This window comes from Rhinatrema bivittatum, chromosome 9, assembly GCF_901001135.1.
Source record: "Rhinatrema bivittatum chromosome 9, aRhiBiv1.1, whole genome shotgun sequence".
In the NCBI taxonomy this organism is placed as follows: Eukaryota; Metazoa; Chordata; class Amphibia; order Gymnophiona; family Rhinatrematidae; genus Rhinatrema; species Rhinatrema bivittatum.
The window spans coordinates 47,030,058-47,050,015 of record NC_042623.1 but is presented as its reverse complement, the minus strand read 5'-3'; the positions used below and the strand labels follow the sequence as shown (position 1 = coordinate 47,050,015).

The 19,958-nt window shown below is 47.5% G+C and overlaps 1 protein-coding gene across 18 annotated transcripts in view; it reads right to left on the bottom strand.

Annotated features, from left to right (window-relative positions):
- The window catches only part of CADPS2 (calcium dependent secretion activator 2), a 1,612,018-nt gene that overhangs the window by 1,504,961 nt on the left and 87,099 nt on the right, over window positions 1-19,958 (bottom strand). The gene's annotated exons all lie outside the window — the stretch shown is intronic.

Genomic DNA, 19,958 nt, shown 5'->3' with positions numbered 1-19,958 from the left:
TGATTAATATGAAACTCAGAAACTACCTTAGGTAAAAATTTAGGGTGAGTGCGGAGTACCGCCCGGTCCTGCAGGAGCTTAGTGTAAGGCGGATAGGTAACTAGGGCCTGCAATTCACTAACCCTGCGAGCTGAAGTGATAGCCAAAAGGAATAACACTTTCCATGTGAGATACTTTAATTCACAGGAGTGCAGAGGTTCGAAAGGAGGTTTCATTAGACGACCAAGAACCAGGTTAAGGTCCCAAGATGGGGCCGGAGGACGTAAGGGTGGCTTCAGATGGAGCAAGCCTTTAAGAAAACGTGTTACCAGGGGTTGTACTGAAATAGGGACACCCTGTACACCTTTATGGAAGGCGGCTACCGCACTGACATGCATCCTAATGGAAGAGGTCTTTAGACCGGATTCTGATAGGTGCCATAAATAGTCCAAGAACTTAGAGATTGGACAGGAAAGGGGATCAAGGGACTGAGAAGTGCACCATGATGTGTACCTTTTCCATTTATATGAATAGGATCTTCTGGTAGAGGGCTTTCGTGAAGCTATCAGGACACGAGAAACCGAATCCGAAAGGTTAAAAGGCTGAAGGACTAACCTTTCAACATCCATGCCGTCAGGGACAAGGCTTGGAGGTTGGGATGGAGGAGGCATCCGTCGTTTTGAGTGAGCAGATGCGGATCCGTTCCCAGAGGGATGTGCCTGCGGATGGAGAGATCCTGGAGTATGGGAAACCACACTTGGCGTGGCCAGTGGGGTGCTATCAGGATCATGGTTCCTCCGTCTTGGCGTAGCTTCACGAGAGTCCTTGACAGAAGAGGAAGTGGAGGGAATGCATAAAGCAGACCTGTCGTCCACTTGAGGGAGAAGGCATCTCTCGGCTGAAAGTGTTGGCTCCGAATGAGAGAGCAGTAATCGTCCACTTTGTGGTTCTGAGGGGACGCAAAGAGGTCTATGCGGGGAAAACCCCACTTGTGAAACAGAGAGGTCACTACCAGAGGATCGAGTGACCACTCGTGTGGCTTGAAGACACGGCTCAGCTGGTCTGCCAATACATTGTCTACTCCCGGCAGGTAAGTGGCCCTGAGGTACATAGAGTGGGAGAGGGCTTCCGCCCAGATCTGCGCAGCTTCCTGACACAGAAGGAAGGAGCCTGTGCCTCCCTGCTTGTTTATGTACCACATGGCCACTTGGTTGTCCGTCTGGATTAAGATTATCTGATGGAATAGATGATCTTTGAAAGTTCGGAGTGCATAGCGGATTGCGCGAAGTTCCAGGAAATTTATCTGGTGTTCGGCCTCCTCTTTGGACCATAACCCTTGGGTTTGTAATTCGTCCACATGGGCTCCCCAACCGATGTGAGAAGCGTCGGTGGTTAGGATTACTTGCGGATCCGGTGGAAGAAAAGGTAAGCCCTGAAGGAGGTTGACCTGAGTTGTCCACCAGGTTAAGGATAGGCGCAGGGCCTGTGTGACTGTGACTATGGAGGACAGAGGCTGAAAAGCTTGAATCCATTGGTGTCGTAGAGTCCATTGTGTTACTCTCATGGCTAGTCGGGTCATGGGAGTGACTTGAACCGAGGATGCCATGTGTCCTAGGAGAATGAGGAACTGGCGAGCCGTGGCAGTGTTTTGAGACTGGAGCTGGCGAGCCAGGGATATTAGGGTGTGGACCCTCTGAAGAGGAAGGTAAGCCTTTGCCTGCAAGGTGTCCAAGTCTGCTCCAATGAAGGATAAGGTTTGAGACGGGACTAAGCAAGATTTCTCGTAATTGACAAGAAACCCTAAGGAAAGGAGTGTTTGAATTGTCAATTTTAGGGAGGATTGAGCTATGTGTTAGGAGGAGGCCCTGATTAGCCAATCGTCCAGGTAGGGGTAGACGTGGACACCTTCCTTCCTTAGGAATGCTGCTACCACTACGAGACATTTGGTAAAGACTCGTGGGGCAGAAGCCAGACCGAAAGGTAGGACACGGTATTGATAATGGTCGTGGCCTACAAGAAACCGCAGATATTTGCGATGGGATTGTGTGATCGCAATGTGGGTATAAGCGTCCTTGAGGTCAAGAGAGCACAGCCAATCCCCCTTTTCCAACAGAGGGAGCAAGGCGCCCAGGGTTACCATCTTGAACTTTTCTTTTTGCAGATACTTGTTGAGGGCCCGAAGGTCCAGAATTGGACGTAGCCCCCCTGATTTCTTTGGTATTAGGAAGTATCTGGAATAGAATCCTTTACCTTGTTGACAAGGAGGGACGGGTTCTATAGCATTTGATTGTAGAAGAAGGGATACTTCTTGATGTAATTGAGTGAAATGGCTGGTTAGACTCCATGCCTGAAGGGGCGGGGAGTCTGGCGGAAGTGTTATGAAGTTGAGGTGGTAACCCTGTGCGATAATTGCTAGCACCCACTGATCTGAGGTGATCTGTTTCCAACGGTGTAAGAAGTGGAACAGTCGACCCCCCACAGGGATGTGTGGAAGAGGGAGATGGCATGTGCTCAATACAGGGAAGTCAAAGGCCCGCCGTAGGCCCAGGAGGTGGGGCTACAGTAGGTCTTTGCTTTCTCGGCTGACGAGGCTGAGGCCTGTTAGAGGACCGTGCAGGACGAGCCCTAGTTGACGGAAGGTAGTAGCGACGTGGTCGAAAGAATGACTTCTTAGAGTCCTTCTTTTGCGGTTGCTTGGAGGTCACCTCAGGTGGGACAGATGAGAGTTGTTTCAACGTCTCATGGTGGTCTTTTAACTCCGCCACAATCTGTTGAATTTGCTCTCCAAACAAATTGTCGCCTAAGCAGGGCAAATCAGCAAGACGATCTTGGACTTCTGGGCGAAGGTTGGATGACTTTAACCAAGCCCAACGTCTGGCTGAGATGGCTGTGGCTGAAACCTTCGTGGAAGCATCGAATATGTCATAGGCAGTCCTAATCTCGTGCTTCCCTGCCTCAAATCCCTTGTGAAGAAGGGCTTGAAGCTGTGGTTGGTATTGGTCCGGCAACGTGTCAGCATAGTCTTGCATCTGCTTAAAGATGGCTCTGTTGTATTGAGTCATGTAAAGTTGATATGAAGCTATGCGTGAAATCAACGTAGCTCCATGATACACTTTCCATCCTACACTATCCAGGAACTTGTTGTCCCTGGTAGGTGGGGTAGAAGAGTGCGGCTTAAGACGCTTGGCCTTCTTCTGCACGGACTCAACCACAACAGAGCGATGATCCAGTTGAGGTTTTTGGAAACCTGGTGCTGACTGGACAAGGTATGTGGAGTCAGCTTTCTTATTAACTGGTGACACCGATGAAGGAGATTCCCAGTTTCTCTTGAGCAGATCCAAAAACACCTGGTGTATAGGGATGGAAGCGATGATTTTTGGAGCATCCAGAAATTGAAGTAGTTCCATCATCTGGTGTCTATCATCAGCTTCAGATTGTAGTTGAAAAGGTACAACTTCTGACATTTCTTTCACAAAATTAATGAAAGATAGATCCTCAGGAGGAGATCTTTTTCTACTCTCTGTAGGAGATGGTGGCGAAGGCAGATCTGTGTCAGAAGAGGTATCATCATCATCACCCCAGGTATCGTAGGGATCATGTGTGGCTTGTAGCCCTGATGGACCTGGCTGAGGCTCTGAAGGCATCGATGGAAACCGAGGTGGAATCGGTGCAGTAGGTGGAACCAGAAATGGCATCGATGGCTTCGGTGCTGCCGATGGAATCGGTGCCTGGCGCGGAATCGATGGAGCCGAAGGATAAATCGGTGGAGATATACCAGAAGGTACCGATGGAACTACCCCAGAAGGGGGAATTCGAAACTGTGTTTCTCCTGCCGATGAGAAACCAGTCGGAGACAGTGGTGTTGTCGATGGCACTGGAGAATCACCGATGGAAGGGCCGTCACGAGTGCCTCCATGCGGCTCAGTAGCGGTGCTAGCGCTTGTATCAACGGCTCGGTGGTCGGTTCCCTCCTCGGTGGCGAAGCCGGTGCCGGGGGCGGCACTGGAACCGGTGCCGGAGACGGTGCCGATGGAGGTTGTAATTTCTTCATCGCTTTCTCGATGGCCTCCTGGACCAGCCGGTCCAGTTCTGCCCGGAGACCAGGGGTAACCATACCCGGCTCGACGGGAGAGGGAGGCTGAGGCAGGGCCGGAGGGACCACCGTAACCGGTGGGATCACGGCCCCCACACCCCGAGAGGGTGAGGGTTTCCTCGATGCCGGCGAACGAGACGTGGAGGGCATCCGGTCTGTTCGCGGCTTCTTTGTCGGTGGCTCGGCTTGAGCAGAGGTCGATGGCTGTGGATCCTCGACAGGCCGAGACTTATGCTGTCGATGGCGGTGCTTTTCTTTCCGATCCCCTCGCCCATCCGGGGAAGGGACGGGAGTCGACGGCCGAGAAGCGATCGATGGCGGACGGTCACCGGAGGGTTGACGATGATGGTACAACTTCGACGGTGCCGGTTCCGATGACGTCGATGCTATCGATGGCGTTGGGGTTGGTGCATGGAAGAGGAGCCCCATCTTCTCCATCCTGGCTTTGCGACCCTTGGGTGTCATTAAGGCACATTTGGTGCATGTCAGGACATCATGCCCACTACCCAAACACATTACACAAACCCTGTGGGGGTCTGTGATGGACATAGTCCGGGTACAATCCGGACAACGACGGAACCCCGTTGCCATGGCTGGAAGCCAAAATTTAGGCTGGGGATCGGTAAGTGCCCACAGGCCTCGAGGGCCAAAATCGACGGCAGTCGATGGAAGAAGGCAAAAAACTTACCGGGTTCCGTAAGATGACTAAAAAATTTGTCGAAGGGAGACCCCTGAGGGGCAAATTTTCTTAGGAAATTAATTTCCAAATTCCTGTCAGGAACGTGGTTAGAGAGCTCCTTTCACCGCGTGGCAACTGCTGCGCGGAAAAAAGAAGACTGAAGGGAGACCCCTGCTGGCTGCAGGGTCAGTGCCTTGCTGGGCATGCCCAGTAGGGGCCAGTCAAAGTTCTGTTTAAACTTTGACAGAAGTTTTCCGTGGTGGGCTCCATCCTCGATGTCACCCATTTGTGAGGACAACCATCCTGCTTGTCCTGTGAGAACACATCACCCCTATCCTCCAAAATCTTCACTGGCTGCCGATAAAATTTAGGATACAATTTAAATCCCTCATGATGATTCACAAGGCTCTTCACAACATCTCCCCCATCAACCTATCCTTCCAACTACAGCAACACACTTCCAAGAGACCAATCAGAAGTGCATACCAAAACATGCTTCACACCCAACCGGCGAAAACCTCACTGAGGAAACGAGCTCTGTCCACTGCAGGTCCCCCTCTTTGGAACCTGCTCCCACCGGACCTCTGCCAAGAACCGTGCCTTCTGACTTTCAAAAAGAAGCTAAAGACTTGGCTATTCACCCAAGCTTTCCCTGAGAGCTAAAACCTGTTGAAGCAATAGACGATATACTTACCTCTGTACATATGTTTCCGAGTTTGGTACCCAGTTTCCGAGTTCTGGTACCCAATTAATCGAGTTTATGAATGTCTCCCTAAAAGTTTTCCTGCCCACCTGTGTTAATGACTGTTTTAATGTATTCCTGTGTTAATGTACTTCGCCCCTGAGGCAACTGTTTTAATGTATTCCATCCCTAAGGAGACTGTTCAGTTCCTTGTAAACCGGTGTATTCTATACAGGAACATCGGTATATAAAAATAAAAAATTAAAAAATAAATGTAGCTTCAGCGCAAAAACTGACTCCGATGCCAGCTTCGACTCCAGCGCAGCAAACGATGCCAACACAGCCGGCGCCGACTCTACTACAGAAACCAAAGCGTTCACAAACAGCAATGATGCAATCAACGCAGACGAACCAACCAATACATTCACATACCACAAAGGACCCCAATGCAGGTCCTTTGTCACGCAAATGCCCGGGGAAAAGTGGACATTTATAAAAATCCGCGGACAGGCAAGGAGGAAAACATTCCTATAAAAGGAAGCACTCTAATTACAATTCACGAGAAAGGTCTCCAACTCACTCCCTCTCACGCGACTCTCCAGAGTTGCTAACACGTAGGCCTTCGTCAAGTGGCAGTAGAAGGACAAATCCACAGGATTCTTCCATTGAAGAGGAATTGCATATATCTTCACGCTCATCCTCTTCCTCACTAGAGGTACTCTCTGTTTCGTCAGATTCACTTACACAACCTAAAGACAAAAATTACATAGTAATATATCACCAGAAAGAAAGGGACAGGTTCCTCAGCAACCCTCTGTTCCGTACAAAGTACCGGATATGGTTCACATGCCAGTGGAAGCCAAGGAGACCCTTACACAGATTTCCTCTTTACTAACAGGTTTTCTGACTACACTGCAAACAGCCTTTCAGGCTCCTCTACCTCCACATGATAACCCACAGGGCTCTCCGCTAGACTCAATGGACTCTTCTCCGAGACGTCCTTTGACTCCATTACCACTCTCACCTCACCCACCAATCCCTTCACCAGGACTACCAGTAGGCTTACCTCAATAGCCACTGTCAGACCCATCCTTACCGACATCCTCAACGGGATATCCAACGGATCCAGAACAGGAGCATCAACAACCGTACTCACCACCAGAGGACTTAGCTTACCCTAAATTTATTGAAAAGGTGGGCACAGCCCTCCACCTGGAAATCCAGAAAACACTGGATCCTAGAGCAGAGACATTAGGTCTCCTAAAAAAATTTGACCTCCCTAGAGAACGGACTAGTTTGCCAACTCAGAAGGTTCTTGATACCGTCCAAGAGAAATCCTGGGAAACTCTGCATAACATAATTCCAGTATCTAGGAAAATTGACCTTGTGAGACTGGAAAATTGGGCATCCAAATGGCAGATGAAATTTAATGTGGATAAGTGCAAGGTGATGCATATAGGGAAAAATAACCCATGCTATAATTACACAATGTTGGGTTCCATATTAGGTGCTACAACCCAAGAAAGAGATCTAGGTGTCATAGTGCATAACACATTGAAATCGTCGGTGCAGTGTGCTGCGGCAGTCAAAAAAGCAAACAGAATGTTGGGAATTATTAGAAAAGGAATGATGAATAAAACGGAAAATGTCATAATGCCTCTATATCGCTCCATGGTGAGACCGCACCTTGAATACTGTGTACAATTCTGGTCGCCGCATCTCAAAAAAGATATAATTGCGATGGAGAAGGTACAGAGAAGGGCTACCAAAACGATAAGGGGAATGGAACAACTCCCCTATGAGGAAAGACTAAAGAGGTTAGGACTTTTCAGCTTGGAGAAGAGACGACTGAGGGGGGATATGATAGAGGTGTTTAAAATCATGAGAGGTCTAGAACGGGTAGATGTGAATCGGTTATTTACTCTTTCGGATAGTAGAAAGACTAGGGGGCACTCCATGAAGTTAGCATGGGGCACATTTAAAACTAATCGGAGAAAGTTCTTTTTTACTCAACGCACAATTAAACTCTGGAATTTGTTGCCAGAGAATGTGGTTCGTGCAGTTAGTATAGCTGTGTTTAAAAAAGGACTGGATAAGTTCTTGGAGGAGAAGTCCATTACCTGCTATTAAGTTCACTTAGGGGCGGATTTTAAGAGCCCTGCGCGCCGGTGCGCCTATGTTCAATAGGCCTACCGGCGCGCGCAGACCCCGGGACTCGCTAAGTCCCGGGGTTTTCCGAGGGGGGCGTGTCGGGGGCGTGTCGGGGGCGGGCCTGATCTGCGCAGCGTTTTTGGGGCGAGACTTAGCGTTTCGGGGGCGGGCCTGGGGCGTGGTTACGGCCCGGGGCAGTCCTGGGGCGTGGCCGCACCCTCTGGACCCGCCCCCAGGTCGCGTCCCGGCACGCTAGTGGCCTGCTGGCGCGCGGGGATTTACGTCTCCCTCCGGGAGGCGTAAATCCCCCGACAAAGGTAAGGGGGGGGTTTAGACAGGGCCGGGCGGGTGGGTTAGGTAGGGGAAGGGAGGGGAAGGGAGGGGAAGGTGAGGGGAGGGCAAAAGAAAGTTCCCTCCGAGGCCGCTCCGATTTCAGAGCGGCCTCGGAGGGAATGGAGGTAGGCTGCGCGGCTCGGCGCGCACCGGCTATACGGAATCAGTAGCCTTGTGTGCGCCGATCCAGGATTTTAGCGGCTATGCGCGTATCTACTAAAATCCAGCGTACTTTTGTTTGCGCCTGATGCGCCAACAAAAGTACGCCAAATCGCGCTGTTTGAAAATCTACCCGTTAGAGAATAGCCACTGCCATTAGCAATGGTTACCTGGAATAGACTTAGTTTTTGGGTACTTGCCAGGTTCTTATGGCCTGGATTGGCCACTGTTGGAACAGGATGCTGGGCTTGATGGACCCTTGGTCTGACCCAGTATGGCATTTTCTTATGTTCTTATGACATCAAGTATAAGATGAAACCGTCCCCCTTTTATGTCACACCACAACTGCCACATCAATCCATTATGGTTGAATATGCGTTACAGAGGGCCAACAAAACAAGGTCGCACTCAAATACACCACATGGCAAGGAACACAAAATTCTCAATGATTTTGCGAAAAAGTCTTTCCAGTCTTCTATGCTGGGAGCGCGTATTGGACAACATGAATTTTATATGGTCTATTACCTTTATGAATGTCTCCAACAAGTCAAGACCCTCCGGCCAACCTCGTCGGAAATCTCGGAAATTCCTCAAACGATCCAAAACAGAGGAGTGCTTATGCCATTTATTGAGATCAATATATGAATCATTTGAGACATCCTCCCATATCTCTGCTTCGTCAATAGCTGCACGCAGGATTGCGTGGCTCGGTGCAAGTGCCATACAGGAGGACGTCCACGAAAAATTGGCAAACTTACCATGTCATGGAGACAATCTGTTTGGTAATCAACTGCAGGCAATGGTATCACAGTTAAAAGAACAATCAGTCGCGTTACAATCTTTAGTAAATCCTCCACCTTACTCTTCCCACACTAGGCAATATTATCCCCAGATGAGAAGATAGCCTTTCCAGAGACAACAGTTTCATCCATACCCATCATACCGACCTCCTGCCTTACCAGCAACCACAAAGACGACAAGGCTCACAACAGCAACAGCCTAGAAGAGGCAGACCTAGAACCCAACGTACTCAGGGTCAAACGACTGCAACTACATCAAAGACTCAATCATCTTTTAACTCGGCAGGGCCACCCCCTCCTCCTGCAACCATCGCTGGGAGGATCCAATTCTTTGCCCAAGCTTGGTCGCAGATAGCAAATGTTGCTTACCTGTAAGAGGTGTTCTCACAGGACAGCAGGATATTAGTCCTCACATATGGGTGACATCACAGGATGGAGCCCAATCACGGAACACTTTTGTCAAAGTTTCCAGAACTTTGACTGGCCCCTACTGGGAATGCCCAGCATGGCACTAACCCTGCAGCCAGCAGGGGTCCCCCTTCAGTCTTGTTTAAAAGCTACAAGCAGTGCCAAAAAATAAAATAAGAAAATGTTACGAACCCAACACCTCGGGGCGGTGGGCGGGTTTTGTGAGGACTAACACCCTGCTGTCCTGTGAGAACACCTGTTACAAGTAAGCAACATTTGCTTTCTCACAGGACAAGCAGGATGGTAGTCCTCACATATGGGTGAGTACCGAGCTGAGGATGTCCGAGAAATGCACCAAATTTACCCAGGTGTGCAAAGCACTAAGACTGGGATAAAATTTGGTCGAGGGTATCCTGAACCCTAACGGTCAGGTGGAAGGGTGTTGGTACGTCACGTTGTAAACAGGTTACAAAGGACAGACTGGCCGAAGATGGAATCTTGTCTTCCGGCTTTGTCCAAGCAAAGGTTTGGAGAGAACTCCAAGTGGCAGCCCTACAAATGTCAGGAAGCGGCACCGATCGTAGGTGAGCTACTGAAGTCGCCATGGCCCTCACAGAGTGTGCTTTAACACGGTCTTGAAATGGAATGCCTGTTTGCTGATAGCAAAAGGATATGCAGTCCGCCATACAGGAGGAGAGAGTCTGCTTACCCACTGACTTCCCTAACTTGTTAGGATGGAAAGAGACAAACAATTGAGTGCTTTCCCTGTAGGCAGCTGTACGGTCTAGGTAGAACGCTAAAGCCCGTTTACAGTCAAGGGTTTGCAGAGCCTGTTCTCCTGGATTGGAATGGGGCCTGGGAAAAAAGGTAGGTAGTATGATGGATTGATTTAGATGAAAATCCGAAACTACCTTGGGTAAGAATTTAGGGTGAGTGCGGAGTACTGCCCGGACTGCAGAAGTTTAGTGTAAGGCGGATAGGTAACTAGGGCCTGTAATTCACTAACTCTGCAAGCCAAAGTGATTGCCAAAAGGAAAATCACTTTCCATGTGAGATATCGAAGGTCACAGGAGTGAAGAGGCTCGAATGGTGGTTTCATGAGCCGACCCAAAACCAGGTTAATGTCCCAAGAAGGGGCCGGAGAACGCAGTGGAGGCTTGAGGTGAAGCAAGCCTTTCAGAAAACGTGTTGTTACAAGGGGTTGTACTGATATAGGAACATCCCCGACACCTTTATGGAAGGCAGCTACCGCACTGACATGCATTCTGATGGAAGACGTTTTTAGACCTGACTCTGACAAGTGCCAGAGATAGTCCAAAAACTTCGTGATTGGACAGGTAAAGGGGTCAAGGGACTGAGAAGAGCACCATAATGTAAACCTGTTCCATTTGTAAGAGTAAGATTTTCTCATGGAAGGCTTCCATGAAGCAATCAGGACATGGGAAACTGGTTCAGAAAGGTTAAGTGGCTGAAGGATTAACCTTTCAACATCCATGCCGTCAGGGACAAGACTTGAAGATTGGTGTGGCGGAGGCATCCGTCGTTTTGAGTGATCAGAAGCGGGTCTTTTCCCAAGGGATTGTGCTTGCAAATGGAGAGATCCTGAAGAATTGGAAACCACACTTGGCATGGCCAGTGAGGTGCTATCAGGATCATGGTTCCCTTGTCCTGACGGAACTTCACGAGAGTCTTCGAGAGAAGAGGAAGTGGAGGGAATGCATAAAGTACACCGGTTGCCCACGAGAGGGAGAATGCGTCTCTGGGTTGAGAGTGTTAGCTGCGAATGAGAGAGCAGAAGTTCTCTACTTTGTGGTTTTGAGGAGACGCAAAGAGGTCTATTTGAGCATATCCCCATTGTCGGAAGATGGAGTTCTCTACTGAGGGGTTGAGAAACCATTCGTGCGGTTGAAAGATGCGACTCAGCTTGTCTGCCAACACATTGTCCACTCCCGGCAATCAGGTGGGCCTGAGGTACATCGAATGGGAAAGAGCTTCCGCCCATATCTGCGCAGCTTCCTGACACAGAAGGAAGGAGCCCATGCCTCCCTGTTTGTTGATGTACTACATGGCCACCTGGTTGTCAGTCTGGATCAGGATAACTTGATTTGAGAGGTGATCCTGAAATGCCCTGAGAGCATATCTGATTGCTCGAAGCTCCAGGAAATTTATTTGGTGTTTGGCTTCCTCTGGAGACCAAGATCCTGTGTCTGCAGATTGGCCACACGGGCTCCCCAGCCAAGGTTGGAAGCATCGGTGGTGAGAGTTAATTGAGGGTCTGGAGCCTGAAAGGGCAAGCCTTGGAGGAGATTGTTCTGATTTCTCCACCAGGCAAGAGACTGACGGAGTGAGTCGGTTACGTGGACAATGGTCGACAGGGGCTGAATGCTTTGAGTCCATTGTGACCGTAGAGTCCACTGCATGACTCTCATGGCCAAACGGGCCATTGGTGTGACTTGCACTGAGGACGCCATGTGTCCCAGGAGGGTGAGAAAGTGGCGTGCATTCATGGAGTGCTGAGGCTGCAGCTGGTGCGCAAGAGACACAAGAGTGAGAGCTCGCTATCAAGGTAGAAAAGCCTTTGCCTGCAAGGTGTCCAAGTCTGCCCCAATGAACGATAAGGTTTGAGAAGGGACTAAAGAGGATTTTTCGTAATTGACGAGAAATCCTAATGAAATTAGAATGTGTATGGTTAGATTGAGGGATGACAGTGCAGCTTGCTGAGTGGGAGCCCTGATTAACCAATCGTTTAGATAGGGGTAGACGTGAACACCTTGAGTCCTTAGGAAGGCTGCAACCACTACGAGGCATTTCGTGAAGACTCATGGCGCAGACGCTAGGCCGAATGGAAGCACTCGGTATTGGTAATGCTTGGGGCCTACTAGAAACCTCAGGTATTTGCGATGAGATGGAGTTATCGGAATATGAGTGTATGTGACCTGGAGGTCGAGAGAGCAGAGCCAGTCTCCTCTTTGTAGAAGAGGAAGAAGCGAGCCTAAGGTTACCATCGTGAACTTCTCTTGTTGGAAGTACTTGTTGAGGGCCCGTAGGTCCAGAATAGGACGAATGCCTCCCGATGTTTTGGGGATTAGAATGTACCGGGAATAGAATCCTAGGTCGTGCTGAGAGTAGGGTACGGGTTCTATTGCCTTGGACTGATCCAGAAGGATGGAGTGATCAGATGTTCTCCATGTCGGTAGAGGTGGGGAGTCCGGTGGCACGGAGAGAAAGTTCAGATGGTAACCTTGAGCAATTATCGCCAGTACCCATTGGTCTGAGGTGATTGAGTGCTATATATTGTTGAAGTGGCACAATAGACCTCCCACTGGTATGTGAGCAATGGAAGCTGGCTGCTGCTCTCTAGGTAGAAGTCAAAAACCTGAAGCAGGACCTGGTTGAGGAGCTGCTTGCGGTTTTTGTTTCTGTGTCTGATGAGACTGGGCTTTTTGAAAAGATCTCATGGAATGGGATCTGGCTGGTGGCCAGATCCCGTTCCACAAGATCCACATTCGGGCGGAAGAATGACTTTTTAGAGTCCGTTCAGAATGGCTGTTTTGAAGAGTAGTCAGAAGGTATCGGAGAGAGCTGTCTGAGAGTCTCATGATGGTCCTTAAGTTCCGCCACCGTCCGTTGAATCTGTTCTCCAAACAGATTATCTCCTACACAGGGTAGGTCAGATAACCTGTCTTGTATCTCAGGGCGAAAGTCAGAAGACTTGAGCCAGGCCCATCTCCTTGGTGAAATAGCTGCTGCAGATACTCTAGTAGCAGTATCAAAGATATCATAGGATGATCTGATCTCATGCTTGCCTGCCTCAAACCCTTTGTTTACTAGGGTTTGGAGTTGCTCTTGAAATTGCTGATGCAGGGAGTCTGTTAAATCTTATATCTGCTTAAAAATGACCCGATTATATTGGGTCATATAGAGCTGTTAAGCGGCAATTCGGGAAATGAGCATTGATCCCTGGATGACATGGCAACCAATGGCATCTAGAAACTTCTGTTCCTTGCCAGGAGGAAAAGTGTGAGGTTTTGATCTTTTTGCTCTTTTCTGTGAGGATTCTACCACTACAGATTGGTGATCCAATTAAGCTTTTTGAAAACCTGGAGTTGACTGCACCAAATAGGTAGTGTCAGCTTTTCTGTGGACTGGAGCAGTGGAGCCAGGATGTTCCCAGTTCTTCTTGAGGAGATCCAGAAGAACCTGGTGGATAGGGATGGAGGTTATTTCCTTGGGAGCATCCAGGAATTGAAGCAACTCCATCATCTGATGTCTATCATCCTGTTCAGTCTGTAATTGGAAGAGAACCAATTCAGACATTTCCTTCACAAAATTTATAAAGGAAAGGTCCTCTGGAGGAGAACGCTTTCTACTTTCAGTGGGTGAATGTGGTGAAGGCAAATCATCGGTGTCTGGGGAGGAATCATCAGTCCAGGTATCATAGGGATCAGCACCTGTCCCTCTAGGAGCTAGAGGGGGACGAGGTGGTGGGATACCCGAGGGTCCTGGTCTAGGCTCCGAAGGAATCGAAGGAATAATTGGAGGCACCGATGAAGGCATCGAAGGCACCGCCGCAGGCATCGAGGGCATCGATGGATGGCTCGGTGGTGCTGACGGGCGTATCGGCACCGATGGTTGGATCGGTGGCGAGGGACGTATCGGCATCGATGGCTGAGGCAGAGCTCCTGATGGAGGGATGCTGAACGGTGTTTCTCCTCCCGATGACAAAGTAAGCGGGGAGGGCACCAGAGCCATCGGTGACCCGGGGTCCATCGTGGAAAAGCGGCAATGAGCGCTTCCATCCTGGAGAGCAGCGGTGCCAACGCTGCCAGAATCGGGTTGGTGGTCGGTTCCACAATCGGTACCGGTGTCAGTACCGGAGGAACCTGGAGTCGTTGCATCGCCTTGTCGATGGCCTCCTGAACCATCCAGTCCAGTTCTTCTCAGAGACCTGGAGCAAGCAGCCCCTGCTCCAGAACAGAAGAAGGAGGCAGAGGCAGAGGCATAGCCGGAGGGACCACCGTTAAAGGCGGAGTCGCGACTCCCGATACCCTGTCGGGTGAGGGTTGCCTCGGTGACCCAGTCGCCGAAAAGGTCGGTGCCTTTTCTGGACGGGGTTTCTTTGACGGCGGCTCGGCCAATGGCGAGGTCGATGATTTTGCTCCTCTCCGAGACTTTCGATATCGATGGCAATGTTCGTCTCTAAGATCCCCTCAGTCCTGAGGGGGAGTAGAGGGTGTCGAAGGCCGAGATGTCGTAAAGACATGGTGTCTGTTTGCTGACAGCCACGAATAGGCAATGAAAAATGCTATCACTGGATTTCAAGTACCTGCACAATATATAAGATATAGAGAAGTTCTTTAACTGTTGTGTGAAACAACTGCAATGGTGCGGCTATCATGATTGTGGAAAGACACATACTTATAGAAGTCATGGTGTCCGGGACAGGATTGTCTGCAGACAGCCACGGTAAGGTGATGCGGAAAGCTATCTCCTTAGCTAAGAGACAAAAAAATCAAAAACAAGTTATACTTCCTTGTGGAGTCAAAACATGAGACTTGTTTGATGAAACACTTAAACAGTACTTACGATTTAAAGTGCCAAACTGGCTAACAGCATTGCGCGAGGTGAACTCTTGTGCTAGCGCTAGGCGCTGAAAAAGGCACCACTTATAAGGGAATCCCTCCGGCTGTCAAACTGACAACCGGAAGTGATGTAGAACCACGTCATGGACTGGACGTGGTTCTACATGGACTGTAGCTACAGATTTCCTTCACGTCCAGTCCATGACGTGGTTCTACATCACTTCCGGTTGTCAGTTTGACAGCCAGAGGGATTCCCTTATAAGTGGCGCCTTTTTCAGCGTCCCAGCGCTAGCACAGGAGTTCACCCCATGCAACACTGACGGACAGATCCAAGGAAAGCAACATGCACTGCAAACAAAGGAGGGGACCTGTTGCTCAAGCACTAAGAAACGGGACAGCTGGGCTTAAATGGGCCGCCTCCCGTGACATCATCAGGCAGCGCCACCAGCATTTTCCCATCGCGGGGCCTACTATGGACACGTGCAGAAATGGCAGCATTCCAGCCACGAAGGAGGAAACTTTGGCATCGTGCAGGTCAGTGGCTCCTGGGGGTGATTGTGGCCAGTCACAGGATTGTCCCACAGTCAGCCAAATGATACACATCTATTTTTGGGCAGTTAAAAACATGTGTATTATGAATCTTGCGTGCATATTTTAGCTGCTTGGAGGGCAATTTTCGGACAGGATAATTTAACCAGGGGAAATCAATATTCATTTGGGTAAATGGCTTTGAAAATTTCCTCTCTCGTTACTTAATGGAAATGTAACCCTGAAAGAAACAAGGGGGGGCCACCACTGAGAACTGAAGTGTTGGAAAAAAAACTGACTGCTCATTCTGATTAGGATTCTTCCAGCTGAGGGGGCCAGCTTCTGCTCTAAGGCCCATGGGGAACACACAGAGTTAATTAAAAAAAATTAAGAACAATCTCTCCATGGAAACGTGTTATTCCAAAACAAACAAGTTTACTGAAAATTAATAAATCAGCAGTCCAGATTGCTGGATTTTCCCAAACGTTACTGTTCACAATCCAACAAAAAGTATAAAGCAGCTTCCAAGCCCCTCGCAGAAACAACACTGGCCCTGCTGTTACTATTTCAGCTTCTTGCAAGTACCTGTTAAGTGCTGCCACGCTTCAGCAATGGCTCTACTCTTTTCCCTTTGAAATAGACACTCTCCAAAGGTTTGCACCCACAGAGCCCTCATCAGCTTCTCTGCTGGAAAAATAGAACACAGATAACAGCTGTGGATTTCTAGCACCTCTCACTAGAGATCCTTTGACAAAGAAGCTTTTCCACAGGGTTGATCTTTTCCTCCCTTGATGGAAAAATCAAGGGGATACTTTCCCACTCCCACAAAAGAAAATAAGGGAAAGAGGCCCCACTTGTCTCTGAAAAGGCAAGTGGACCTTCCTACTAGAAAAACAGAATCCTCTCCAAAGAGCAGGCCAGCACCCCTGCTAACCCTTGCCACTCTTCCAAGGAGTGAACTTCTCCTGGTGTCTGTGGGGACACCTATAAAGATTTTCACAAAGACTTTTTTTTTTTTTTTGTAAATTCAATTTTTATTGAGCTACCCCTGTATAAACCAGTAATACACATTTGTTAACACAACAGAAATACAGCAAAAAGTGACCAAGATCAGCAAGTATCATGATATCCTGGAGTAACACTCAAGACTTTTTTTTAAGGATGTACTGAAGCTATATCACTCACTAGAAAGTTCCTCTGTTTTAAAGTATAGCAGGACTTAAGGCAATCCTACAGAAATATATTTTTTAAATGACACAACCTGATAAGCACAGTACATAGTAAAAGCAAGATAAAGCCCAACTAGCCCATCCAATCTGCCCAGGTTTCCTCTCTGGTTTTCTACTACTTTTTTGGTAGATGACCTGCTCTAGATTGCTGCTAGATCACTGGGAATACTGCACACAATCTCTTTATTCTTTGCTCAAGCCTGTTATTTTACAGTTTCCTCATTATTCCCTTCCCTGAGACACCAAAGCAATCCAACCATGAACAAGCATTTAACTACAGGCCGGCACAAACTCCATGTGACCACCCAAAAGTCCCCCTCTGAACTGTACATTAGTGCACTGCTAGACCCCTAGCAAAAAGGCTGGTCAGTTCTGACTCTTGAGTTGAAGTAGAAACATTAAACCTACCACAGTCTCCGGCTCCTGTTTTTACTCCATCACCAATGGGCAGAAATCATGCATTTGAAGCACTTGCAAATCTCTCTCATTCATATTCATTGTGAACATCCTGAAAACCCGACTGCCTAGCAGATACTCCAGGACCTGCATGAGAAAACACTTCCCCAGAGCATAAAAGCATTCCAGCAAGACAAACAAACACAAAGAAGTACTTGAAGGTAGAGAAGACAATTACTTCACCCCAGGTTACCTCATGCTCAGAGTAATGTTGGCCCTTCCAGGGATATACAATGGCTTCTCAAGATAACAGCTGAAATCTGCAAATCTTGCATATAAAGTTTTGTCTGTTTTCCAACTTGGTTTAAACTGTGTGAACACTGATGTCTAGCATGCATTTACTACATCTTAGTAAGAATACTGGCTCTAAGGAGGGCCCATGTCTGCTGGGGGGGGGGGGGGGGGGCGGGACTACATACACACCTATCCCATTTCCTGTTTTTCTTAAATAAAAATGTTTCTGGAGCTAAGATTCAATCTAACAGTTTAGCCCAATGAGATATATTGATCGTTGTCTTCAAATAAACCACATCTATTCACACCCTTCCTTGAGACTTAAATCTTTTCTCTGAGTTTCCCCAAACACTCATTTCTCTTTTCCATCTGTCATGATTAGATTGTAAACTACACACAGTGTGTATCTCTGTACAGTACTATATAAATGTGTAGTAGTAGTAGTAGAAGATGATAATGCCCTAACAATGACATAAAAAATGTTTTTAGGTACATTTAATGCTCAAACTCACTTTAAGTAGCAATCAAGCAGAAGAGGACACCATCTTAAAACATAGAAATAGTTCATACTCTGTTGTACACTGCTCTGTATTGGTAGTGTAACTGGGAAAAAAAAGGTTTGCAAATTTGTAAAATTAAATTTAAATGGTTTTCCACTGCAGCTGTGTTTACAACATGGCTTTACCTTACCCTTCACCCATAAAAGTTAATATAAATGCAATATGGGTGCAGAAAATCACAGAGGGAAGAATACATAATTTTTCAAGAAGGGTTTGTTTTAATGGGTTTTATAAATGGAATACCCAGGACAGCAAACAAAACTAATCCAGTATAAATTGCTATAAACTCTCCTATTCTTTATAAAATTTAGAACACATTAGTTTTGCTTGATATTATTGCTATTGGAATAGAATAATTATTCTTTTTGAAAGCAGTCATGGCTTGTTTATTGCCATTTCAGCTCATTTAGAAGCATATTAGAAGAAATACTTTCTGAGAGGAGGTGCATGTTTATGCAGAAGATAAGAGTGGTGGCTTTTCTTAATGAATCGGATTCCATTTCCTAAAATCATCAGAGGCAAATGTGCAAATCCAAAACAGGTTATTGCCAACACCCCTGTGGTGTTCCTTATGAAATCCTACCCAGCAATCTGGCTAGGAATTTAGTGAGACTTTAGTGAGACTAGGGTTTCCAGAACATCCAGATTTATCCATCTAGTGTAGGGCAAAAAAAGAAGCTCTGACTGGCCTGGAACTGGCAGATTGCTGAGGCAATGGGCTGGAGCTCTGTCCTTGACCCACTGAGTGGCTTTGAGCAACTAAAGCACAACAACTGGTAAAAAGTATATTAATTTACCTGACCATTTTTTAAGTTTCTGGATTTAAAGTCCAGAGAATTATCTGTGCTTCATGCCTTAAGAGAGCCTATGAGTTTATTTATTTGTTGTGTTTATTTGTTGTTTTGTATACCGTCATTCGGTTTCATCATCAGAACAGTTTACATCGTTTGGTTAGTGTGTTAGTTAAATAATATAACATCATGTTTTTATTACATTTTTACATCGGTTAGTAGCTTCATGATAAGTAGTGGGTTAGTTGCTATAACAAATGCTGATACACGTAAGGTGGGGTTACAAGGATACAAAAGGGTAGGAAAGTAACTGGGATAAGTCAGACGAGTAGTTTAGTATCACCAGCTTTCAAGTTTATTTATGGATGAGATGGATAAGCGTTAAGGGTTAGTTAGCAAATCAAAGTCTTGGGGGTTTGAGTGGTCGTGGGTCGTAGGTCTGTTGTTGATCATGGGATGGATGTTATTTCTTGAAGCTGGAGTGTGTAGGAGTCTGGCAGTGCGGTTGATGATGTGCAGAATTGTTAGTACTTTGTAGTCTATTCTATATTTTATTGGTAGCCAGTGTAGAGATGTCAGGGTTGGGGTAATGTGTTCATGTTTATTTTTTCTTTATGTTTAGTTATCAAAATGAAGAGAACCTATGAACAAACCCTGAATGGAACCTAGAGAGAGACATGTTCAGTATCCTTAGATAGCAACCTGACACTGTGTTTCAGGGAAGACCAGAAGGCTAAGGTGTCAGAAAGGAGGTAGCTGACTTAGATGTTTTTCTGTGACTTAACAAGCAAGGAGACTAAAGTGTTGTGTTTGGAATCAATGCTGCTTGTATGTGAAATCTGCTAATGCATACTGGCAACAATGGTCATTCAGAAAACTCAGCATCCAATCAACATGATGACAGCTATGGCATGCTACAATTATGGGACTTCTATCTGTTACGGTTTGAAGACGTTTGAGTGGAATCTTGGGTACTATGGAGATGACCACGCCCACGGGGAGGAGCCCCGTGGGGAACCACAGTACTAGGCTAGACTCGGGATGCACAAACACAGAGATTAGTCTTATTATACAGCTGATGTATACCACCAGAGGTGGCAGTAGTGAGGTGATCCAGAGGTAGCAGTCCAGGGACACTCGGCAGAGGGGACCTGTCTCACAGAGATAGTATAGAGATATCCAGATGCAGGTTCCCAGCGCAGCAGAGCTGTAGATGAGACAGACTGAGAAACTTAGATTACTCACTAAGTTGGTAGCTGTATAGGTGGAGATCCCAGCAGGCAGAAGTAGTTGA